The sequence below is a fragment of the Aquila chrysaetos genome, chromosome Z (genome assembly GCF_900496995.4).
Source record: "Aquila chrysaetos chrysaetos chromosome Z, bAquChr1.4, whole genome shotgun sequence".
Lineage (NCBI taxonomy): Eukaryota > Metazoa > Chordata > Aves > Accipitriformes > Accipitridae > Aquila > Aquila chrysaetos.
The window spans coordinates 88,163,231-88,189,649 of NC_044030.1; the positions used below are offsets into that span (position 1 = coordinate 88,163,231).

General features: G+C 43.4%; 1 long non-coding RNA gene across 2 annotated transcripts; it reads left to right on the forward strand.

Moving 5' to 3' along the window:
• The first annotated feature begins 36 nt into the window (after positions 1 to 36).
• LOC115337263 lies at positions 37 to 25,688 on the forward strand. Of its 2 annotated transcripts, none has more exons than XR_005931503.1 (4): positions 37 to 589; positions 672 to 825; positions 18,429 to 18,547; positions 25,096 to 25,688. It is a non-coding gene; the product is annotated as an uncharacterized LOC115337263 (long non-coding RNA). The 2 variants fall into 2 exon arrangements; XR_003922062.2 differs by having other exon boundaries at positions 18,432 to 18,547.
• The last annotated feature ends 731 nt before the right edge of the window (positions 25,689 to 26,419 follow it).

Below are 26,419 nucleotides of genomic sequence, written 5' to 3' on the forward strand. Positions count from 1 at the left end.
GCGGCCGGGGCGGGGCGGGCCGGTCGCCGGGCCTCGCCCCCAGCCCGCCGCCCAAGGGAGCGACAGCACTTCCCGCCTCCCGGCGGCGCCCGGGGAGGCGAGGCGGGCCGTGGCGCTTCTGAGAGGCGGCAGGAGGGCGCCGCTTCTGGGTGGGGTGGAGCGGGCCGGGCCGGGCCGGGCCGGGCCAGGCCAGGCCTCCGCCTCCTGCCCCTCCAGCGCGCCGGGGAGGCCTCCGCTCTCCAGCCGGGACCGGCCGCGCTGCGGAGGTCCGGCGGGAGGGCTCTCCCGTGGGAATGGTGGGGTCCCGGAAAGCCCGAGAGTCGGCGTCTGGGAGGGAGCGGGGCTGCTAGCGGTTCCGAGCAGCCCCGGGTGCGTGTGAGCCGCCGGGGGAGCGGCGCTGCCGAGGCCTTTGCCCGTCCCCTCAGGGCCGCGGCGGTGTGGGAGGCCGTGGGAATGCCCTGCGGGCCGGCGGCATCTCCTCCACTGGCAGCTGGGCCTTCGCGGACCCTGCGGCGGTCGTGCCTTCTCTCTTGTGCTGCGGCCTCTTGCACGGCTGCATGTGATTAACAGTCTGCAGAGTGTTTGAAGGGTAAATAATCTGTTCCTTTGCCTCAATATGACTTCCTTAGCAAAGATCCCACTTGCACAGGCTCTTATCTGTTCATTTTTAGAATAGTTGGAAATCCTGCTGAAAAAATGATACCGTTTCTCACAACATACGAGACCAACCTTCTTCCGTGGAAGTGAGAAAAGCAAACTTTTGGTGACACTCGCGCCCTCGATTATGCAAGCTGACAGTGGCGAAAGAGAGTCAGATTTATAAAGGTGAGAAGTGCGGATGTTTGTTTGTCAGTGTGCAGCATCACAGAGCAGGGGCAGGTGTTAGCTTTGATTCACTGGAGTGGCAGTCCAGCTGACCAGAATGTGCCCCTGTTAAGTCAATGACTGAACCAACAGTTAGAACTTCCTTCGTCATTTTTGAATACCGTCTATTGCTCTTGTCTTACAGCCTCATTCCAGAAGAAAATAATTATCAGGAGTGGGTTTTTTTTCAGTTTCTTTCCACTCTTGTGTTTGTTCTATGTTTTCATATCCATTTGTTTCTGATATCCTTTCTTTTCCTCTTACCTAATCTGTGAGTATGAGCAATTTAAGAGTCAGTAAGTAGGTTCAGAGCCTGCTAAAGAAGAGGATGATCTTGGAGTCATTCAGGAGAGATTTAAGTTCTTTTTTTTTAAATGGCACACATCTGCTTCAGCATGGATGAAAGTAAAACCTTGCATATTCACTGGGAAAGGTACATTCTCTTTCTCAGTTACACAAAGGATTAAGCAAATATATTGATTGGATGAGACATGCAAACAAAATATTTCTGAGATAAATTTTAGAAGAACTTATATAAGTGTCTCAGGTATTCTTGATAAGTTAATACTTGTTAATACAGAGAAAGGAGTACTTGATGTTTTGTTTTGTATAGTGTCTTCCATCCAACTATATTCTAAAATATCTCTAAATATTTTAAGAATATCTTTTGGTTTTTTAGAGTACATGTGGGAGATGTTAAGGGAATTGGGAGTCTTCTTGGCAGCTAACTAAACACAGAAAACTCAGCTGTTTTTCTGTTCTTTAAAGATCTAGAAAGTAGTGCTTCAGGTAAAATTCTGGAAGACTGGAGCAATACAGTATACTGCAATTACTTCAGGAGGATAAAATGGTGTATGCATCAGAGATCCAAACAGAGCAGCATGAAGCCTTATCCTGTCTACTTCATACATTTGGCAGTAATCTTGGAACTTATCATGCCAATAAAATAATTGAACTGCACTGAAAGAGACTAGAAAACCAAGAGCAGTAGCCTTGAAACAGATCTCTCTTGCCCACTCACCCACACACATAAGCAGGTCTGAAATTCTGCCACTTAGAGGTACTAGCATAGAAGCAATATATGAGTTAAGAGAACATTCGCTGTACTGCGTAACTTTATGTTATATTAAATTGTCTCAACTTACTAGTAGGTAAAATAGAGCATTATGCAGCTACTTTTGCATATATCATACTTTCTATCAACTCTTCTGTCATTTCACTGATTGTGCCCCTTTGTTTTATAGAATGCTTCGTAGTTGTTTCATAATTGTCACAGAGCATGCAAAACTCCAGAGTACTTGACAGCAGTCCATAGTCAAGGAACAGGATTTCCCAGATCACCATATGGTTATTTCTTAATTACCATACCGTCAAAAAGGAAAACTCCACTTTGTATAATCACTCTGTACTGAATGGCTCCTCTACACTGCAGTAACTCTCTCAGTTCAGCTACTTGTTTCCCTCAGCTGAAGAAGTAGTCATCAAACTGTATGTGCATATGCACACATACAAACTCGCACATGCATAAATATGTATTTTAAACATACATTGGCTAAGTAGCAGGAAGTCTAGGGATATCAAACTTCAAAATATTTGATTTAAAAAGAAGACAGCGAATGACCAGTTTTCTTCATCTCTTCCCTTTGTGGCCCTTGCACTTACACTGTTAAACTCTCATCCCTCTTGGTGCCGAAGAAGTTTGACCCATACATGTGAATGTGTGTGTAACCATGTAGCTATTCTGGGAAGCTCCCCCAGCAGTGCAAACTGCATGAAAAGTCTTCATTAAAGCCCATGCTGGTTGCAAGGCTTACTGTCAAGATCACTGTGGTCTCACTGAGATAACTTCTATCTCAGAAAATACAATCTCTGCCAGAGATGTCTCTCAGCAGGCTAGTTACACAGGTATACATTGCAGTTTGTATAATGTTCTCTTAAGGTGGACCTATTTATCATTGTATCAAGTCTGCAAAGGTGTTGGCACTCCCAATTTTTCTACAGGATGCACAATAGTATGCACGATTTATAGCAGCACAAAGGACTTTTACAAATGCATGTTAGCCATCTTCTTCAACAGCATAAGCTATCAGCAAACTTAGCAAAAGAGGTTTTTGCAGGTTAAAATTGCACATACATGGGAAGGTGGGCCAGTATAACCGTTAGTTGAGGACACGACCCCATCACGTGTCACAGTTCTGGAGTATGGTCATAACCTAAGGTAGGTAGTAAGTGGTTTGTTTATGGTTATACAGTAGATTATTCTCACCTCACTTTTTAGACGGCTACTTCTGCAGGGTAGGCATGTGCCTTTGCTATGACCATCCTAGGCTCCTTGTATAGCTAGGACAGAGAAGTGAGTACTAAAAAGGGCAAGGGTCAGCTCGTCTTCAGTGGATGCCTAAAAAATGTCGAACAAACTACCATAGAAGTACCGGTTTTCTCATACCAGTGGTAAAGCAAACGAGGTCTGAAGCAGGCATCTCTTATCATACGTACCTTCATTTAAGATGAATCTTGCATCAAATGGCTTGGTAGTTGATCGCCCTCCTCTCCTTTTCTCACCATCCTTCAGCAACATCACCTGTTTCTCTCTGCAGAGTTTCCTGCTTGTTGCAGTCTAGACCCATGGTAAGGAAAGTACTTGTCAGCATTATCTGTATTTGTTCAAACACAAAAAGACTTCATTTTATCCATTAGATGAGCCCTTAGTTCACTTCCAGGCAGCGACGGACACTCCAACAGCCAGGCTTTAATGGTGTACCAGCTTTCTAAAAGGGAATTTTTAATTTGGAGGTGCAAGTACTTGAAGACTTTGCAAAGGAAACACACACGTGTTTCAGTTACTCTCTGTCAGTGGTTATGGTAATGCTTGAAAATAATAGACCAGTGGTCCTGACAAGCTTTTTATGCATAGCTGTGCAAAGGCAGAACAGAATTCTTCAAAATATTTAGTTTTCTGAAAAAAGGAACATCACAGACTGCTTTTTTTCTATAAGCATTATTCCCATGGCTTTTTCAGACTTTTCAACTGATTAAAAGTTTTTGTCTATCCAATCCAAGAATAGAAACAAACCTCTATGGATTACACAATCAAAAAGGCAACACTCAGCACAGCTAAGGCTTTAAATGTTCAGGATATGAAGTATCACAAACAAGCAAAGTTTTGCTACTTACCCCATACACACTCCCATTTCCATTCTTAGCCCTATTGCACCTAGAAGAAGAAAGTGGGCCTGTTTCCTGGGCCTGGGTTGCAACAGTTGGTCTGTTTCTAGAGGGACCTGGACAGGCTGGAGAAATGGACCAGCAGGAATCTCGTGAAGTTCAACAAAGAGAAACGCAAAGTCCTGCACCTGGTGAGGAATACTCACATGTAGCAGGAGTGTCGGGTGCAACCAGATGGAAAGCAGCTCTGCAGAAAAGGACCTTGGCGTCCTGGTGGACAACACATTGGACATGAAACAGCAATTGCACCCTTGTGGCAAAGGTGTTCAACAGCATCCTGGGCAGTATTAGGAAGAGTGTCACTAGCAGGTCGAGGGAGGTGGTCTTTTCTCTCTGCCATGTAAATAATTTACATTCTTTCTTCCTAGATTAAACAGGATAGTGCTCTTGCAATCTGTGGCTTGCACATCCTTATGCTTTAGTTGGATCACTAGCAGACTCCTTAAAACTCAGAGGGAAAGAGTTCTTACGAATAACAACTGGCAAAATGTAGTTCTTAACATTAATTACAGGATTAACCTACTTACTTTTGGATGGAAAGCTCCCAACAACTTTCCAACATCAATACTTAGCAGCAACATAAAAAATTACCATGGATCAGAGCACGCTTCCACTAAAATCTGTGGAACTTCTGCTATTGACTTGAAGCCAGCAGTGAATCATAGTTGCATGTTTTACAAAACTGAAATATTCCATCATAGAATCATCATAGAAGCATTTAGGTTGGAAAAGACCCTTAAGATCATTGAGTCCAACCGTAAACCTAACACTACCATGTCTACCACTAAACCATGTCCATAAGCACCACATCTACACATCTTTTAAACACCTCCAGGGATGGGGAGTCAACCATTTCCCTGGGCAGCCTGTTCCAATGCCTGACAACCCTTTTGGTGAAGAAATTTTTCCTAATATCCAATCTAGACCTCCCCTGACACAACTTGAGGCCGTTTCCTCTCGTCCTATCACTTGTTACTTGGGAAAAGAGACCGACCCCCACCTCGCTACAACTTCCTTTCAGGTAGTTGTAGAGGGCAATAATGTCTCCCCTGAGCCTCCTTTTCTCCAGACTAAACAACCCCAGTTCCCTCAGCCGCTCATCATAAGACTTGTTCTCTAGACCCTTCACCAGCTTCGTTGCTGTTTGTTGGACATGCTCCAGCACCAAAATGTCTTTCCTGTAGTGAGGGGCCCAAAACTGAACACAGTATTTGAGGTGTGGCCTCACCAGCGCCGAGTACAGGGGAACAATCGCTGCCCTAGTCCTGCTGGCCACACGAACTCTGATACAAGCCAGGATGCTGTTGATCTTCCTGGGCACACTGCTGGCTCATATTCAGCCAGCTATCGACCAACACCTTTTCCGCCAGGCAGCTTTCCAGCCCCTCTTCCCCAAGCCTGTAGCGCTGCATGGGGTTGTTGTGACCCAAGTGCAGGACCCGTCACTTGGCCTTGTTGAACCTCATACAGCTGGCCTCAGCCCATTGATCCAGCCTGTCCAGATCCCTCTGTAGAGCCTTCCTACCCTCCAGCAGATCAACCCTCCCTCCCAACTCGGTGTTGTCTGCAAACTTACTGAGGGTGCACTTGATCCCCTCGTCCAGACCATTGATAAAAATATTAAACAGAACTGGCCCCGGTACTGAGTCCTGGGGAACACCAGGCCGCCAACTGGATTTAACTCCATTCACCACCACTCTTTGGGCCCGGCCATCCAGCCAGTTTTTTAGCCAGCGAAGAGTATGCCTGCCCAAACCAGGAGCAGCCAGTTTCTCCAGGAGAATGCTTTGGGAAATGGTGTCAAAGGCTTTACTAAAGTCCAGGTAAACAACATCCACAGCCTTTCCCTCATCCACTAAGTGGGTCATCTTGTCATAGAAGGAGATTAGGTTAGTCAAGCAGGACCTTTACAGGCAGGATCATCACAGCTATGTGATCTGCTTCAGCCTTGAAACAAGGCAAATGCCTCAAACCTCTGGGCAAGCTTGCTCTGGTGTTTGAAGGTGTCATAATGGCTATAGTGGAGCTGACCAAAAGGAAGGTGTGCTCAAGCTTCAGGTAAGTTTCTTAGTGGAAACTGCTGACAAAGACACATTTACAGTTATGTGCTGGGCTAAGAACTGGAGCAGCTTCAGTGCTAGGACACAGCCCTTGCCATTCCCTGCTGGAGCAGCGGTGATCACAAAAGATCTAGAGAAACTCTGTGAAGTGGCTGTGGGTTGAAACACCACAAGATTCCCCAGAGCTTATCTGCCATACCCTACAGTCTAGGACACGACATTGGTAGAGAGTCTATTGGTCACTATAAAACCCCTAAAACTCTTTCTGTATGTGAGTTACATGGCTTACTGAGGTAACTGAAGGATCTTGCTGACTGCCTACCTAGATCCCTCAAGCACTCTATGTTTTGTTATTCTTTCTTTTCTGAACTATTCTGTTCAGTTTTGCCACAGGAAACTGAGAAGTTTTTCCATTGCAACCCAGAGTTGAAACTATTCCTATATATCTTCTTATTTACCTTTTGTTAGGATCCTGACATAGAGCATGCTATAGACTATAAGGCATTATTGTACAACTATTTTTTTTTCTTGTTCCAAGATAGAGATCAAGAGGATATAAAACAAAGAATTAAACCAGGGACAAAGACTGAATAGCTCAAGAGCAGCTGGAGACAAATCTCAAGTGTTTGGGATCTCCAGAATTTGTTTTCAAACTGATTATCTTCATTCTTCATGTAACAATGTCAATCTAATGGTACAACAAAGTCAGGTTTTTTAGAAGAGGTCTCTCATTCAGATACCTTCGTTCCCCTGTTGGTTTTGCTATGAGAGAGACTAATCACAGCTTGCTGCAACCTAGTAGCTTAGCATTCTTTTAGACAGTAGAATATTCTCTCTTTCTACTCCTCCTCTCCTCTTGCCTACACAAAGGAAGAGTAGAGGACACATCACTAGACTGATAGAGAAAGATAATTGTCTCTTTCCTTTGTCCCCAGGGGAATCTGTGTCAGGCCTCTCTCTGGCCACCAGACTCCGTGATCTCCATTTCTCTCTGTCTTTTCAGCAACCTTCTAATTTTTGGGGGGTCTGATTTCTTATGGTAGTCGTGAGGTTGCCACAATGAATATGAAGATCAGGCCCATGTTTCTGAACTGACCCTTCTCCAAAGTGTACCCTTTGGAAGAAGGAAGCTCATTTCCTTGTTCCTAGTGTTATAGGGGGCTGGAAGGGGGGGAGCACGTGACTGAACATCAGTAATCCTGTTTTCCATCCCTGTAATTCCCCATACCTTGAATGTAGAGACTGAAGTAAGGGAAGGGTGGATATCTGGAGTCGATGTCTTAAAATGCTTTCTACATTCTTACGAAAATCAAAACTGTTGGAAAAAAAATTGAAATGCTTGAAAAGCACCCTCCCACCCCCAAATGTCATAGGGCTCACCAGTCCTGATATTAAGGTGTTTTTTTCAGTGAAGATGAGATGTATGAAGTCTAATAGGGAGGGAGAACTGGTGTATGCTCACATGAAAACCTAGGTGGCTTTCAAGAATTTGGATGGCATCCAAAGATTTTATCATGGTTACTAGGCTGTATTAGCAGTTGTGCATGGAGGATTTTTAAAACCTCGTTTGAAAATGGAAACTCACTCCTTTAAAAGTCTTCTTTCCAGGCATGGGAAGCTGCCCTACAATCCACTGTGACACACAGGAAAACATCGAGAGACTCCCGAATTAAGAAATTAGCAGTTGAGACAGGGAGCTGTCCCTTCAATTTGTTTTGACTACATGAGCTCGCTATAGGAAACGAAAAATGTTTCCTATTTGCAAGAACTTTGTTTAATTCTGTCCTGAAAATTACATTTTAATTCAATTACAGTAACAGGGAAATGATGGTTCAGCAAAGAGAGACCAGAAAATGGCCTACTAGCCTGAAACCTACTTGGATTAGCAGGGACTGACAGCTTTCTCTATTCAAGAAAATATTTGCCACCATCAGTCCAGTTACCAATGGATAGATGCTCACTCAGAAAAGCATAATCGTATTTGCTGGAAGTTTCAGCAGAAACACCAAAGAACATGTGAATATGTTCTTGCTTAGCGCTTGCTAGTCTCTCACACATCTAGGATGCATCTTCATAAGATACTTCCTTGGGCAGGGATCCATTGGCAGGATGATAAATTCTGTATCGTCATAATGAATTAAATACCTTAACTGTCTCAGATCCTGCCAAGCAATAGATGGTATCATTTCTCTGTCATTGTTCTTAGAAAAATGCCATCATATTTTCCAGAGGTCTCAGCACGGAAGTCAAAGACCCTGTGGGTATACAGTACCTATGAATCTATCCTTCAGCCTTCAACAGTGTGAGCATTTGAGCATGCTAAAGAGACCACATTGGAGGGGAGCAGGAGAAAGAAAAGGGAGAAAACAAATGAGGCCACAGTGAAGTCTTTCTAAAAAGTGTTGGGAGAACCATGCTTATCATGCTAATAAACTTCTGAGGTATCTTGTGTTGAATTTAGGAATTCTGAGCAGAAATGCAGGTGACTATATCTGTAACTAAAGTGTAAAATACAAATATGTCTTATACCAAGAGAAGTCTGCAGTACAACTGGTAGACTGCACTTACCTGTCTAGTCTCTTCCCATCTTAATGATTAGTCCGTGAGTTTTATGTATATCCATGAAAGCAAACATTTGTACACAGACCCAAATTATTTTACGTTTCACAATAGATAGGGGCAAGCTGAAACAGACTGTGGTTTTTGCATTGGCTGTGCTTAAATTTATGTGTTGTGAATGAAAGGCCATGTGGAAAGAAACTGTGACTAGCTAGGAGAAACCCATAATTGCTAAATGAGGTGTTGGACTCCTGGTGAAAACGCTACATCAGTAATGATATAGATGTTGACATCTCCAGAACACAGAACCCAGGGATTCTTATCACTAACGATAATGTTCAGAAGCATGAACTTTTGGAAGGCCTAAAGAAGACGGCTGCTTGTTCCAGGACTGGTGTTTTTGCCAACCTCAAGCTTCCTTTCTCCTCCTTTTCTGTGACATCTACATGGGAAAATGGATCTGCAAGGCCCCAAGTGCTCTGCTGCTCAGTAGAGAGGCAGTATGTATGTCAGATGGGAAAGGACCATTAAATCATGTTGTTCCAGTGAGCTTTGTGAAACTGAGGCATTCCGCTAGCTTACTGACACAAGAGTGCTGTTCCCTGGAAACCTGCACAAGAAGGGGTATTTCTGCAAGGCAACTGTGGTAAACAGCTGACCTGGCACATTCACCCAAATACACAGGGTGAAGAGGAACCACAAAGATAGGCGCAGATAGACAGCACAGAGTGCATTTGTCTGAAGGGCACATTTCTATTATCGTCACATGGTGATTAAGGATCTTTCTCTGCTGGGGTCCTGCAGGACAGATTGCAAGCTTAATACAGACTACCTTAAAAGCAGCAAAGTAGACAGTACTGTGTCTTCAGAGCAGACTGAGTTTCAGAGCATTTCCCAGAGCATGTTGAGAGGTGAGAGATAAAGTACCGACATATCTATAGACTATTTCCAGAAATATGACAGTGCCCCACATGTAAGGTATTAAAGAGAGCAATTATGGATTTAGATAACAGTATAAAACCAATTCAAAATTTACCTCGTGTGCTATGTCAATGAAAGATGGTGAACATGTAAGCAACTTGTAAGTGCTGCTTTTGAACGACTCGGTGTTGGTCTGTCAAGATAGACGTATGCTCTGTCAACCCGGGTATGTAACACCAGAGTGCCTCCCCTGTGAAAGTCACCCTCAGAGCACCTCTGCAAACAAGATCATGTGGTTAAGTCCAGCTTTGACTGAGGCAGAGGCATTGAGGGCTGGGCCAGCCACAGACAGTAAGGAGAGGTAAATTGCAGCAGTCCCACTTTTGGCTCTACCAAGGAGATGCTTCAGCCTGGGCTATGTTCTCCAGCTGGGACACAAGGGGTTTTGGTTTTGTTTTTTTCTGAGACCATGTGATAGCATTTTTGCCTTAGCACAGTTTTATAAAGCCGCTCACGTAAGCAAAAGACTCTCTCTCCTTTAAGTAATGTGCCACTGGAAACAATGGAGAGGAGAACCACTGGGCATCCTAGAGACCATCACCTTTTCTTACAATTTCCATTTATCAAGTCAGTGAAGGAAAGGTGTATTTTCAGAAATTGTAAGCAATATTTTGACAAACCAATGCCATTTCATCTCTACTCTCTAGACATCTGGAAGTAATAAAGTAATTTTTTGTTTTGACTGAAGAGTTCCTTAAAATGTATCACAATTTTGAAGAGACAATTAATATTTTGACCCCTGTTATTGTTTTCTTAATTTCCCTGTCGCAGCCTTGAGGATTCTCCCTTGTTCGTCCTGCTAGTCCAGAAATCTGTGTATGAAGTGTGTTACTTAATTTCAATTACAATGTTAATTACAGAAGACAAGTGGTTACTGAATCTTGCACCATAATTAATCAACCTGATATTTACTTACTACATTGTTCATACTGGATTAAGCTGTAGCTGGACAAGCAGGGCAAGGAAAGTGAGTGACAGGAGCATTATCATGGCACACTGCCTCCCATTGGGAAAGTTCATCTTCCTTCTGAAAGAGACGCCTTCAGGGATCATGTAATTTGAATTCCCTGTGAATTTAGTGTCATCTTAGCTTGACCAGCTCTGGAAGAACATATTAACCTCCTCTTGTGATTTTCAGAAAACCATTCTAATTTAGCAAGTAATTAAGGGTCACATGTAGGATAAAGAGCTAGATAAGCTTGGATTACGCACAGGAAGCTTTGTTTCCAAGGCAACGCTAGCAGAGGGGGTGTTAATGCTGAGGTCAGTCAGTTAATGAACTGGGAATGGTTACTGGCTGCAAAAATGTATTAGAACTGGGGAAATAAAACTAACAATTGCATTACCATTTAATGATTTGATGATAGAAAACAAATGTCTACAAAGCTAGTTATCACTGAAAATACTGGAGACAAAGGTTACAGGCAGTGGGACCATTCTGCTATGTGAGGTCATGAGAAGTCCAAAACAATGACGCTTGACAAACCTCATTTTTTTTTTTTAAGCTAAAATTACTTTAGTCATCATTCATGGATTTCACAGCTTCTCAGTGTGAAGCTGTCAATGTTTGCGTAAGCTGCCGTTGCTAACACATGCAACTCTGTGCTGGACGTTCATTTCTTCCTGAGTTTAGTCCTGACGGAGGTTACTACCTGTGTAACACTGTCAGAATGAAATCAGCCTGATGGATTTAGCACACTGAAAAGCAAGACACTAGGCTTCCAAGAGCTCAGGATGTAACACACCCTTTCTCAGGGCTGTAGGCTCTGGGAGCTAATCTCATGGAAGATTTGACAGGGCAAACACACAAACATTATGGACACAGCTAAAATGTCCAAGCAGCTCATACGTAGCAAACATAAGCTGATTTATTAAAACATGTTAATATTTTAAAAATGGAATCTTACATGGTTGGGGTTTTTTCTCTGCAAATCTCATAACCTTAATTTTGAGGCTTTACAAACAATGTGTAGGCTCAGTCTCCATGCACTCTTCCTGATAATCAGCAGGCTTTGACAAATAAAAGTTGTGCTCCCATAACTCCATGACGACATATTGCTGGCACCAGGAAGAACTTCTTTGTTTTTCTTCCTACTATGTTTAAAAACTCCCAGATGCACACCTCCAAACTGGGGGTCTACACTAACAAGTTTCAGAGCTAATCAAAGGAAGTGCAGCTCTGATTGACTTATGCAGAAGTCATTCCTGATTTTTCAGGGACTTGAATTTATCTCTAAGATGTCTGACTAACTGTAAGCCTGTGCAGCTTGCAGAGTTGGATGTAAGTTTTTAATTTGTTTTCAATACTTATGACTAATCTGTCTCTGAAGATAGCTAAGCCAAGGGAGCAATGACCTATGGACAAACACGGCAATAGACTTAGGGGAAGCAAAATGTTTTCAACTGGAGGTAATCAAAGCATTTCAAAACAGGATTTCTGCGGAAAAAAATGTTATATTGTCAAAATTGAGTATTTTTTTAAGGTGATTTATTTCAGCTGTAGTTTGGATGATGGGAAGAATATTCTGACTTATTTCATTAGATGGCAAAACATCTTTTATCGTAGCACTGGAACATTTCGAAATGGGATATTTTGACTTTTATATGTTTCATTTTGATACAATATTATCTATATGTGTAGGATTTTAATGTCATTTATTAACTAAAGGAACATTCAGTATTTTTAACCTCATGAAAACAAAGCAATTTTTTTTCTTTTTAATTCCAGAGAAATTTTCTGATTTCTGTTTAACTTAAAATTAATCCCCCTTATTTCAGAAATTCCTTTTCTCACCAGCTTTTATTCCTATAAAAATATACAAAATTTCCAGTGGCAGAGGCTTTTTAACAAGCAAGTAAGTTAAGATTTTCTGTTAATATGCAGGCATTGCATAATGTAAGAAACATTGGGAATCAGATTATTGTGCTATAAAGCAGCATTACAGAAGAGTACAAAGAGTAGGAATGACCCATTAGATATTAAATTCCTTCTCAGTTCACTTGTACCATAGCTATCCCTTGTGATCTGAGAGAGAAAGAATTACACAGGTGTTTTTCAAAGCTTTCTTTAAAACAAACAAGCATTCTCTACTTTTTGCTACAATCAGATGACATTAATGTCATACAATATACTGTAAGAGTTGGGTCATTCTTGCGTCTGGAATACAAGTACCTCTAACTTCGTACCATGCTTTTTGGAAATGTATATCCATTGCGGATATATGAATTAGGACAATTTTTTATGCCACCTTATCTCTTTTTTTTTTTTATGTGCAGCTTTGGCATAAAAGCAGGCCATTTTGTGTTAGATCACCTCTGCTTGCGCTGGGGGAATTTAGACACTCTGGTCTCTCAAACATGCACTATAGAACTTTCAATAAAAATAAGACTGTGCTGAAGGTGAGCTGACAACCTGTGACGACAGCTGTTTGGAACAGTTTGAGGCAGCAGCTGGCCCAAATGAGTCTGTAGCACCTTTCAGAATGAGGAGACATCTGGAAAACACAACCTGTCAGGAAAAGCAGACTTCTTACATCAGCAGAGACTAGATGAAGGAAAGCACAGCACAGCCATTCAAAAGTAAAACTTACTGTTACCAACCCCCCCCCCCCCCCAAAAAAAAAAACAAACCCAACAAAAAAAACCAGAAGGTAATTTACCTTCTGTGTCCAGAGGTAGCTGGAAAAAAATGTAATGGCCTTAAGAAAGTAATGGGTTTAAACAGTGGTAAGGAGAATTTATGCAAATTATTAGTGGATATTTTGCGTTTGTTCCAACTGCTAACTACCTGGAGAGACTGCTGACAAGGCCATAGCATCTCTGCACAAACTTTTTTAGGAGCAGCTTCTGAGCTGCAGTGTCTGCCTTGTGCTGGGCTGGACAGATTTCTTCTTTCCTTCCCAGTTGCTTCCCGTGATAGCTGTTGCTCTGCTTTATTCTTCATATTTCACACTTCCAGCTAAAGAAGTCACAATAGTATTTAATTCCTCAAGTGTTTTTACCACTACAGTTAAAGGACTTGAGCAGTGTTGGAAGTAATAATTTGTCTGAATGTGAAAATGTTGTACAGATAGGGACAGAGAACATAATTTTTCTGGTTATTTTGATTGCAAAGAATCAAAAGTAACTGTAAAAGTCTTAACTAAATCAACAAAAAGTTCATCCGGAGCTTGGAAAACCCAACGATCATGCTAGGTCTGTGGTTCCCCCCGTCTGGACTAACACCAAAGTTTCTAGAACAAAGTATCCTGATTCAAACAGTACAATGAGGCTGTTTTGTCGCAAAAAATATTCTGTGGCGTACCTGTTGGCTGTGAATTGTCTCCAGCACATTGTAGTGGTGTGTGATAATCTATTGCAGATGACTGCTGAGCAAGCCCAAGTAAAGCTTTCAGCTGTCCCAGAAATTGCTTGGACGTTCTCTGGTATGAATTTATCTTGGTATGTAACAAATAAAAATAACCTGCCTGACTTAACAGAGCTCGGGCTGGATAGTAATTTTGGTACCTATCTTCTACAAGTCATATCAGTGTATCTAGGCAGTCTCAGAGTCCCAACACCACTGGAAAATTTAGGTAGTCCTGCGAGGAGCAGCAAGTTGGACTCAATGATCCTTATGGGTGCCTTCCAACTTGAGATATTCTATGATTCTATGATTCATCCTCTGTATCATACTTACCTCCTTTTATGCTTTACTCAGCCCTAGGGCTGCGGAGTGACAACATTTGGCCAGCTCTTCCCTGATTTTATTGAGCATTTTAAAAATTGAACATCCTCATTTTCCTTTTTAGTGAGAGACCCCCTCCTAACACACCCTTCTGTGGCTCTGAATGGTTATTTTTGGGTTGAATTTTATCAAAATGAACAACTGACCTATTGATGTTTATCTCAAGCAGGGATGAGCTGAAGAGATTTAAAAACATCTGAACTTCTTTGAACACTAGAAGTTGTCAAATTTAGAATCTTTTCAATCAAATGACCTGGAAGTGAACCATGAAAAACATGGAAGCATCCCTGGCTTTGAACTTTGGCTTCTTGAGTGCAGCCTTTGGGTGAACTGCTCATGTGATCCTCAGCACAGCGCTGCTTGAACCACCCAATTTTCTCGCTGCTACCTCTCTTCTGTCTGTGTGACGAATCCCTTTCACTTGTCCAATGTCTACCCCAGACTTTGAGCCTCGCCTCTGCTACACTTCTGTTCTCTCATTTGTTTTATCTCACGTCCCTTCTTTTTCTTGTCTGCTTTCTCTGGTATATTTATCTGCCTCCTGACAATAGGCCTTCCCTCAGCACCTGGACATGTTTTCAGATACTTCATTGTTTCTGTAATGCAATACAACTGCCAGTCTCAATGGGGAGGATAATATAAGGAATGATCCCTAAATCATCAGCTGATGGATGGAGAACCATCCAGATCATTTTCAACACAAGCATGTGCACTGCACACTTTTCCCCTTTAATTTCTGTATGCAAGCAGGAAGGAGTTATCAGTGATTTTGGTACCCAAAGGAATAACTAGTGAGCTAAAAGCCCCGTTTAATTTAGTTTTATTGAGAATAGCACTCTGAAATAGAAGGAAGAAATGTGCAGAATTCAGGGGAAAACAAACATTCACACACAGACACACACTAACGCCATCCTGGTCAACCGACTGGCCAGGTCCAAGGACCTAGGATGTCAGGGGTCCCAACACCAGAAAACACGCAGCACGGCCAACTGGGCTGCCCCGGCCTCCGCCGTTGCTACACTGGGTCACCACACGAGTCCCCATGGGAGGATTCCAGAGCCCATCCCCAACTGTCCTTGGCCAGCCACGCTTGTACACCCTACTCCTGCTCAGCTGAGGCCGCTTGGACTGAGGCTGTATTTTTCCTGATTGCATTCAAAACCCCTATCTTCCATTTGCAGCTGATTCCCACTGCCCTTGGCTGTGTCGCCCTCATCTTTCGTCAGTCACGCTGAAAGCTACAAAGCCTGTTTCAGCCTACATGGCTACTATTTCAGTGTGGGTCCAAACAGTTTGTATTTTTAGCATCCAGTATTACCTAAAGGGTGGAGAGATTTCTTAGTTCTTTCAGCATTAAAAAAAAAGAGGTCATGTGCATTTCCCAACATTGCACTTTTATTCTGTTAGCTAGAATCATCTTAGTGAAGATAACTGATCTTGCATCACAGGAGCCCTTCTCGCCTTTCTCTGAGATACTGCTTGCTTTTTCTAGAGTACTGAACTTGTGACTAGTGGTGCATGCAGTACCCCAGAGAATCAGATCCTTGAGCTGTCAAGTGTATTCCTCATTACTAGTATGCCCATTAGTTTCCAGTCATCACAAACCAAAGGAGTAGGCTCTAACAGCAGCACCCTGCCTGATGCTATACTTTAACTCTGGAAAAGGTAGTAGCACATATGTGAGCACTTCATCAGCTTGTGAGATACAGCCCCAGTGGGCATAGCCAACAAGTACAAACAGAAGATGGAGCCTGAAAAAACAGGTGTCTTTTGCTTTGTGTACTTTACTGACAGTACACCATTTCTTTTGCTCTCATCAATTTCAGGCAACCCAGTTCGTATGCCTTCCTTTAAAGCCAGTGAATCCGGCTCACCGTATTACCATTACCATCAGTCCTGTAGCTTTCCCAATTGCTCGCTGTGCCTGTGGTGTCTCAGGCCACAGCACGCTGCACGCGGCTTGTGGGCCTAACTCACCAACAGCCTCTGTCCTGGGCAACCTACACAGAGGAGGGGTTTGAAAGGACAGGAGTAAAAACCTGCCCACCCTTCCCTAGGAAGGATTGTTTCCAACCTTTGTGTATTTTCGGAGCCTTCTGTGATACTTTTAAGGTACTTCTTTGGAAACAGCAGTTTTTCACTTTCAAAGATTGCCTGGTATATGTGAGAGTCCTTTGCTGTTACCCCTTGTGCCTTTTCTCTTCACATGAAGTTCGTAAACAGTTTTTACTTCCTTTTGAGAGGACTTAGCTATTAAACATTAGCCCAAGTGAATTTGTGCTGAACTAACATTTCCAGAGTGATCAATATAGAGGAAGAGCTGTTTTCAGACTCTGTGGGACAAAGCAGCAGGAAGGAGGACACGGAAAGGCAGGGAGGTTTCGCTTACCTGCCTCCCCTCTGCTGCTTGCTTTCTCCGAGGACATTATTGATGGCAGCAGTGGTGGGCAAGTGGCTTCGATGCTTCCCACTTTCCACACGAGGTGCTGTGCCAGTGTACTGAGCATACGCTGCCATCTGCTACCTCTCATGCAGGGATAGCTGCCAAATTCCCTCCAAGGTCAAAGATGAGCTTTATTGTCCATTGATGGTAGGAGCCACTGGCTCAGGCTCACAGGTGAGATGGCCTGAAAATGCATTCAGGAACGATTCCCAGCAGGAATCAAAAGATGCTTCTGCTCTAGCAGATGCAACACTAATTACAAATGTGATTTTGCCTTTGCCACATGACATCTACTCCATGCACTTTGCAACCAGTAAGCTACTCGCCACTTCTGCAGGAAAAGATATAGTTTCCAGATCCAAACCTGTCAACAAGAGGAGGTGGTTTAAGGCACTCATTAGCAGCAGCTGATGAGATATGCCATCCCATGGGCTCAGGTAAGTGGTTCCTACCTTTCCCACCCCTTAGGTGTGGTAGGGCTGCATTCATCCTCTGCATGTGCCTCCAAGCCACAGCTGATGAAGCAGCAGCCAGAGCAATGAAGCCACCACTCAGCAGGACTGGGAACACTAGGAGCTGGGGAAGGACCTCATCCCTCTTGCCTCTTTGTTCCTTAAGAATAGGATCACCTTCACCTTCAGAAAATGAAGGTCATTCCTATTTAAATTGGTGCACAATTGGCCATGCTCATTAGGAAGGGAGGGGGCCTGGGAAGCATCTTTCCCAACAGCAGCAAGGCAAAAAGTAAACTGGAGGAGGAAACGGAAAGAGGGTAGAACATGTTTAAGGATTACATCTTGGCATGCACAGCATGCAATTTCACAACTCATGTCACACTGGCTTGTGGTAAACCAGGAGCTATTAATCCCATGGGAAACAAAGGAAACCCGAGGGACTACCTCCTGCAAGCATTCTGTGAGAACACAGCAGGCAGCAGTGACGAGAGCGCAGATCTCTGTGGGCACAATCATACCTGCCTTGGAAAACACATGAAGATTTTCAAGTGCGTGAATCACAAAAGAGAAAAAAAAAAAAAAAGATACTTGCTCAATTAGCCTTAAGGGATCCAGGCTTTTTTTCAGCTCTGCATCTTTTGGGACTTCTTAAAGCAAGGAGCTCTGCTTTGTTGCCTATTTTATAGATGGATGGCTCTAGGAACACATGTTTAGAGGAATTAATTGTAACTTTGTTCACTAGGAAGTTTCTTTCTACCAGCCAGCAAGAAATCCCTCGTTTTCATGACAACCGAAAGAAAAGCAAGTGACCCTGCATTAGAGTGAAAAGAATCCAGTTTAGAATGTGAATAGGGGTACAAATTACCAAGCATAAACACATACCCAAGTAACTGGCTGTTTGCAAACTAATTGGTTTTTCTAACTGCGGTTCTACGGTTCTACGCAGGCAAAAAAGAAAAAAAAAAAGAACAGAAGTGAGGAAAGGGGAGGCCCTGACTGTTTATTTCTCTTCAGCATAAATAGATCATCTGAGTTGTTTTAACAAAAGGTGCATTGTTTTCTTGAGCTGACTGTAGGTTTTATAGTTGCAACTCCACTTTCCTCTTTTTGTCCAGCAGGAAACTGCTCAGCAGAGGAGTTTTGAAGGATTTAGAGAATTGCCTGGTGGTACTGAGCCCATGACAGAGAGGACAAACTTGTCATCGTTGGGCAGCCTCTCCCTGGAGCCACAAAGGTATCACCTACTTGTAAAAAATACAGCCTCACAGCTACTGAAAAAGCATTCTATGCCCACATGTCTGTGTAAACTATATATAAACAAATTCAGAAATGGCAGGAGACTGTGTTTAACAGTGGCATTTGCAGTGTCATTTTCAAAAAGCTTGCAGGATTGTTTTTGTGTATTGCCAGGCAACATCAGCAATAGACAGGTACTTCTTGTACTCTCCTTTAGGACTCAGAATACTTTCAGTAACGGGGAACTTCAGAATTGGTCTAGAAATGCAGGAGGCAGTATCAACCCACCTACAGAATACGTGTAAACTGCAGAGTACCTAATGTTGTTACTCAAAACGTTTTTTAGGAAATGCATACGGGTAAGGCAAAACTAGGACCTCTGGATCCATTTGTAGTAGCAACAGGTTTAACACTATATACTCTAATCACAATTAGAGTCGTATTAGTATATTGCACAATTAGTATATTGTTAAATTAAAAAAAGGTAAACCCCCTCAGAGCCTTTAAAAAAAAAAATCTTTTTTCTTTTCTTCATGGGGTTCAAAATATTCAGGGTATTTCCGTCTCCGAGTTGTTTTTGAAAACGTTGTCAAACTTATTAATTACATACCCAAAATAAGTAACTATATTAAGAATATTTTCAAACCACCAAATTACCAAAAGACTAAGCATTTAAACATTTTTAAAGGTAACACTTTACAGATTTATTTTTTAATGCACGCCCATTTGTTGAAAATAAGGTCATTGAGAAGCGTCCCCCAATACCTGTTACTGCTTTCACGTAAATCATGGCTGTACATTATAGTGAGCAAGGTGACAGGATTTCAGTGACAAAAGGCCTCGTTACTGGTTTCAGTGCTAATTGCAGACAGGGATAGAGGGGCCAGTGAACCTCTCTGTGCCAGCCTCTCCTGTGGGCCGCAGGGCCGAGGGCCACAATCCAGCTAACAGCTCCTGTCAGAGTGAGGTATGCTGCTCCAGCCGTGGTGTTCAAACCAGCTCCCTTCCAAGGCCCATTTCCGTGCGGTTTGACAAGCTGCAAAGACAGAGCGAAGCCTGCCCAGCCGTGGTGGGAGGGCAGGGTAGACATCTGCTGCCACGGGCACGCTCGCCCCAAAGCAAGGGTGTTTCTCCCGCTAAAGGGGTGGCATTGGCTGCAGGTAACAGCTGTTAAACATGACATGGGTGTTTGGGCTATTGCTAACCTGCTTGTACCTCAATTTCAAAGCAAAGATACTAAATTACTTCGAAGTAGAAACCTTTCCAGCCTAGTCTAATCTGCAAGGCTGTGGTTTTGCAGGGTGCAGCCGGCAGGGGCAGAGCTGGCACGCATTGCCGCCACCTCAGTGTCATCTGTCCCGTGGCTGCCATGCCACATCCACAGCAGCTTGTCAGGGCATGTGGCGGGTGGCTTAGCGAGGCCCAGCTGTCACACTCAGAAAACGCCGGCATTTCCTTGGGCTGCAAAGGGGGCCATGGCAAGCAGCTCGCCTGTGAGCAGCAAAGTGGGGTGAGATGAGTTCAACCCACTAGCCTGCATTTTTCTGAGGCAGATGTAAACCTCGCCTCAGCAACCTCTATCACAGGGTAAAAACCACCTCCAGGGCAGTCCTCGCTGGATGGCCCTTTGCAGTCACAGGGGCCTGCATCTGGCCATGCCAGCTCTGCACCCCACGCTGGGCACGCGCCACCAGTCTCCATGCCTGCCACTGTCCAGGCGGTGACCAGGCGATTCCCCCACAGGCAGCGTCCCAGCGATGGAGGGTTGGGTTGGCAGCACGGTGCGCAGGCACCGTTTCCCTGCTCAGCTGGGGTGCTGGGGCAGCCAGGGGCTGGGGTCCTGGGGTGCAGGGTGGGGGCATCACACGGCACGGTGCGGCACGGCATGGGGCTTGTAAGTAATCCCGCCAGGTACCGGTGTGCTCCGGCACACCTCTGAGGTGCCAGGGATGCCAGCCAAAGCGGTGGGCATTTATTTATTCCTGGTATTACCCCTTTTCTCACAAAACTCGCATTCTCACAGCCATTTACCTAAATTCAGTCATTTCCCTTCACGTTTTTGTTTATACCAACAGGAAGGCATGCCTATATATGTGTTTGCGTACACATTCGTATGGGGGGGGGGGGGTTGGTTTACGTTTGGTTTTTTTGGGGGGGTGTTGGTGTTTTGTGTGGGGGGTTTTTTTGGTGTGGTTTTTTTTTTTTTTTTTTTTTTGCTAAGCCCTCATTAACTCCACTCACGCTGTCTTATTCTGTTTGCCAGTGCTTAAGTAGTGCTTTTTTAAAAAAGCAACCAATTAGCACCTCATCAGCTCCAATTAGAGGAGACAAAAGCAGTGTAAAGATAACTCAATGAGAGGGGGTGGCACAACATCATGTAATCACTTAAGACAGCGGTGAGCATTCACTGTGCTGGCTGTGCCGGGCCTATTCACCTTTTTTTCTTCTCTCTGGATGCATTTAAGACTTTTTTTTTTTTTTTTTTTTTTTTTTTTTCTGGGAAGCCGGGCCTCCCAGAAGTCTCAGAGTCTCTCATTCAGGGCTACCTGTTTACAGCTCACCGAACAGAAGGACCTAAACAATCCTATATTGTACGCCTAGTGCTTCCTTAAACTTAGGCCTCCACAATGGCATGTTTTCAGAAGCTGGGCAGAATAAGTTAAAGGCTGGCTTTATACTCATTAAGTGTTCTGCTTGTACTGTCTTCTAATTACATGGCAGGGCAACAATGTATTTTTTTTTTTTCAATGGAGTTCTTTGGAGCAGTTAATTTGGTGCCTGTACTAAATGCCCCAAAACATTAATTAGTGTGGAAGGAACCCTAATTTCCTCAGCGGCTTTCCTCTCCATTTACTTCCCTTGTTTTCACATAGGCTTGGATGAGCCTCTATAATGAAATTACCTCATTAATGCCTTTATTCTTGCAGAGTAACTCATTCAAGATCTACCATTTAGTTTTAATTTAATGCTGTCAAAAGCAAAAGGTGCATTCATGTCTTTGATTAGTGCATTTTTTTCTCTCTAAAGAGTGGACAGATTTAAATTATTAAGATGGCAAGTAGTGAGTTATAATTGGATACAAGCAGCACTTCAGTGAATATTAAATGCTTTCAAAGCCTGGCCTATGTGGTCTGCTGACTATTAACTGTGTCCAGTGAGTTATTCTGTGGGTTTTGAATTAACGGCACCTTAGCTACTGTGAAGCAAATTAAGCTTAATTTTGTTTATAAAAACCGGTGAAGTTGCATTTATCAATGTGACATTTAGTTGCAGCAGAGTCCAGTTTTCCCCATTATGCTATACTGATCTCATCGCTTGGTTAGTACTGCTGACAGGGTCTCATCCTGTACTTCACAGTCATGTGAAGTCTCGCTGGAGACTTGCCTATATATGGCCAGTAGGATAAGGCCTTTTATTTGCAAGAACTACTGAGTTCTAAATATCGTCAAACAGAAACCACCTTAGTCATGTTTGACCACGCTGATTATTTGCTTGCAGAGTACAGTGGCACAAAGTATGTCTACTATTAACGGTGAATGCACAGTTACAAACTGTTTTGATACCAGCAACCAAGCAGGCAGGATTTAACATCTGATCCTTGATCTTTAATTCTGTCTCCTCCCTCCTTTAATTTACAACTCATGTCACAAAATGTCTGAGATGCATTGGAGGAACATGTATGTCAGCAGACTTAAGCAACCTCTAGTCTGCTTGTCATGTGCATATTATAGTTTATTGTGTGGCTGCAGTGCTACCAGAGGTCAAAAATCAGAGTCACATACATGGGGACAGGACCTCTGGAGGGCTCTAGTGTGGCCGCCTGCTCAAAGCAGGCACAGTCACATCAGCTTGCTCACAGACTTGTCCAGTTGTCCAGAGCCTTTAAGTTTTGAGCATCTCCAAGGATGGAGATCCCACAACCTCTCTGGGCCTCTGTTCCAGTGTTTACCCAACTCCATAGTCACTTTTTCCTTACATAATTATAAGGAAATTTATTATATTTTTAATGCAAGCATTAAATATGATATGATAACTTGATATGATAATGTTTTATAAATAATATAAAATATAACTTTATTAGAATGCATTACATACTATATTTATTATAAATATATATTTATTGTATGTTATATATGATACTTGTACAATATACTGTAAAATTATTATATTATTATTTTATTATATTATTTAAATAATACAGTATAATTGTATTATATAAATTTATTATAAGAGTATGTAGGTTACTTTCTCAGGTTACCTTTCCCTACAGAGTATGTATATTCAGGTCTCATCTTGTGTGGAGTGAGGAGGTGGCTGGGATGGCTGTTGGTGGCTGAGGAAAGACCCTTTCAAGGAGAAAGGGGAAGGAATGGTTCTTGCTATCCACTTCTTTCCCTCTGAAACATGGCATTATGCAGAAAAAGAGCCAGAGAGAGCAGACAAGACCCTCAGACTTGAAGCTAGAGCTGTGTTTGGTCTCTGCTCCAAGAACTGTCCCTGTATTTTATGCTTGTATGCTTATTTAATAAAATAATATAGTACTAGGAACACAGACAAGGAACCAGGAGTCCTCTCTCCAAGGTGAGTGTCCTTGCTGCAGGGTACCATGATCATAGGAGTCACCTGAAGAGCTCAGCTTCTGCCCCTTCTACTCTGGGGAGTATCAGATACGGAGAGCAGCTAGGGAGCCTGTTCACCAAAAGAGCAAGTTGTATGTGGTGAACCCAGGGGTAAAACTGAGTAGCGACAGATAGTGGCGCAGTGAAAAACTGGCCTTAGTCTGAGTGCTGATCCCAAGCCTTATTTGCCACAGCCTGAAGACACTGTAGGATGCACGGACGTAACCTCTGATGGGTTCCTGCGCCTATGCTCAGGCAGAAGGCTTAGGCAGATGAAAGGAACCACAATGTCTGAGCAACAAGAATCACAACCAAAAAAATACAAGGATCAACTGAAGTGACAGTTCAAACACATTTTCATTCCTCAGTGAGTATGGAAAAAAAAGAAACAGCAGAATCCAGCTGGGTATATGGGGCAGACATAAGGAGAGAAATGAGGGAAAGGTGTACATAGGGTTAAAGGCCTGCAGAGCTCTCAGGCAATGGGCTGGGCACAAGGGTCTCAGGGAAAGCTTGTGCTGCCCAAGACAGACCAAAGCATGGGAGGGTCGGCCTGGCTCTGTCTTTGGTGGCCCACAGCAGACACACTTTGAGGGAAGAGTGCAGGCAGTGCTTCAGACGTGCCGTGTTTGGCAGCAGTGGCACGCTCCTTGACAGTTGCCATTTGCTCCCACCTTTGTGGCATTAAACTGATTGTGGGACCAGGCAATGAGTTAGGTTAAAAATAGCGCCCCTCCCTCCCCGCTTCGTTGACAGGTTAATTTTAAGTTCCCTGTTGGAGTTCATTGCACTGTCCCCCCCATCCATCTACTGGCACTGCTGGGCAGGAGGAAGCAGAAATAGCAGCAGAGAAGGATGAGACAGGCTGAACCTGTCTTAGTGATTGATGGAAATGCTAGTCTCTTCTCGAGTAGGAGACAGTTTAAAGCAACTTGTAAGGAAGGACACACACCTGAGGAGCATGTCTTTGCCACCCATTTATCAAAAAGGATTCTTAACATAGGCAGTCAGTTGCAAACCGGAGAACTAACTACTCGCTGATGAACGATTACTGGTCGCAGCTCTTACACTGCAGGGAGAGTACTTGTTAAACTAACATAGCCTGTACAGATGAGACCGCAGTGCGAGAGTGCCCCCTTTTGCTTTAATGAGACTTTCAGAGCTGCAAGGAAATCAAACACAGAAGAAAGGCTTCACAGCATTGAAAGGTGATTTTTACAGTGGGAAATGTGGCATGTAATAGGGGAGGCTGAAGAAGCCAGGAGGGTGAGTTACAAAGCACTGATAGTGGAAGAATAGCACAAGGAAAATCAAGAGACACGTGCAACCGTAGGGCAGAAAAGTGAGCAAGCAGAATCTCTTTCTGCATTACTCTTTCTGGACAGAAAAATGGCCAAAGTGTAGTATCAGCAGGCTCTAGGGTAATGCATCGCTCAGGCATAGCAAAGAGTCTGAGAAAAGATGAAAAATCTCTGTCGCATAGCATAAGCACACAAGAAATACCACTGGGTCTGATGAAGCTAGGCACTCTGTCTGATGGGACTAACTGGCAGTTCTGCCTATGGGAGCACATAGGCCTAGCTGCTCTCTACAGCCTGGTCCCCTGTCTTCCCCATCCTCCCCATCCTCTAGATTAAGGTGTCAGGGAGTGGAGAGGGCTGGCTGCTCCCTGTGGGAAGGGAGCAAGGAGCTGTGGGGACAGTGTAGGACAGTGGGGATCCTATCACTGAGATATCCCATCACTGAGGTGGGTAATGGGAGTTAAATACAAGACCAATTTCTCTACAGTCCTCAGGAAAGAGGACAAAAATCAAACATTCAGAATGAATGAGTAATGTGTCTGTGTGCAGCCTGCACTTCACTCTCTGGATCACAAGAATCATCTTACTTGGATACACTTACCTACCTCTCTCTGCCTTCCACTTAGATGATGCCCTTAAAGGCTTCTAAAGTCAGCTCAAATCCTGCCCTGGCAGAATCTTTCCTTCTGTCTGCTGGAACCCTGAATGTGATCTACGCTGCATACTTCATGTGGTCCCTGCACTGGTGAATTCCTTTGTATGACCTGGGGCTATATGCAGAATACCTGGTCAAGTCTTTTATTCAGTTTGATGAAAAGAGCCCTGACACAGCCAAGCATTTAGCTGAATGAGCATTTCATTATGAATAGCACAAATATTTGAATTCAAGTATATGTCAACAGCCATCGATTGAAACTTCATAATGAATGCCTGTGGAAACTAAAGGTAGATGAAAGAAGAGAAGAAGATTCTTTGTAGGGCTAAGTTAGGGTACCACGACAACCCTGCTTCCTGTGAGCAGATCAGCTATGTTCTGCAGGAAGCCAGCAATGTGCAGACGCTAGTATTCTGCTTAGCCCCTGCATCACAGTAACAGTAAGGTGGTTATGGTGAAAGCAGGCTGAAAATTCACATCACCTACTAAAAGGTGGTCACGTAAAAGAACGTGGTCTAACTGCCCAGAACTGGTGGGCTGAGTGACTGCAGGAGAAGGGTTTATGTTCCACTCAGATCTGTGGTTTATGTATTTGCATGTGAAATACAAGGGGGTTAATAGAAGCAGCAAGTAAAATCAGTCATTTTCCTAACAGACAGCAGCAGTGAGACTTCAGGAAACTAGCAAGCTATAGGGTGATAATTCCTGTTTCAAAAATACTCAATGCTTATTGGTTTTGAAGATCTTCATCAGGGAGCCAGAGCAACACCAATAAAGAAAAGAAAATGAGCAGAGAAAAGCTACCTGATACAGCTGTCACATGGGGTTATCACTTTGTGGTAAAAGAACTAAGTGACTTAAAGGAACAGGGAATAAACAGAAAGGATCTTAACTGTAAAGTAAAAAAGGTGAATATATATGTAGGCAAAACACCTCTCCCTCACAGATGCATGTTAGGCTTCAGTGATGGAAGAAGGCACATTTTTAACAAATTGTCTGCATAAATGTATCTCTCACTTAAGATGCTATTAGCTGTCTGTTGGTGGTAGGAGATGAAGTGTCTGTTGCACTTTTGTTCCTGATACTGTTATTTTAAACACTGAGAAACACTGAAAAGAGCAAGATACAAGATCTAATTTACAGCAGTTGCAGCCACTGAAGTTGTATTCAGCACTTTAACATGAGGGTGGCCCTTGTGCCCCAGAGCAGTGTGTTAAAGCAAAGCACAGTCAGCTATCCCTAAGACGGTAATAGACCCCCTCAACCAAAACCTATGGACAAAGACCGTTCAGAAA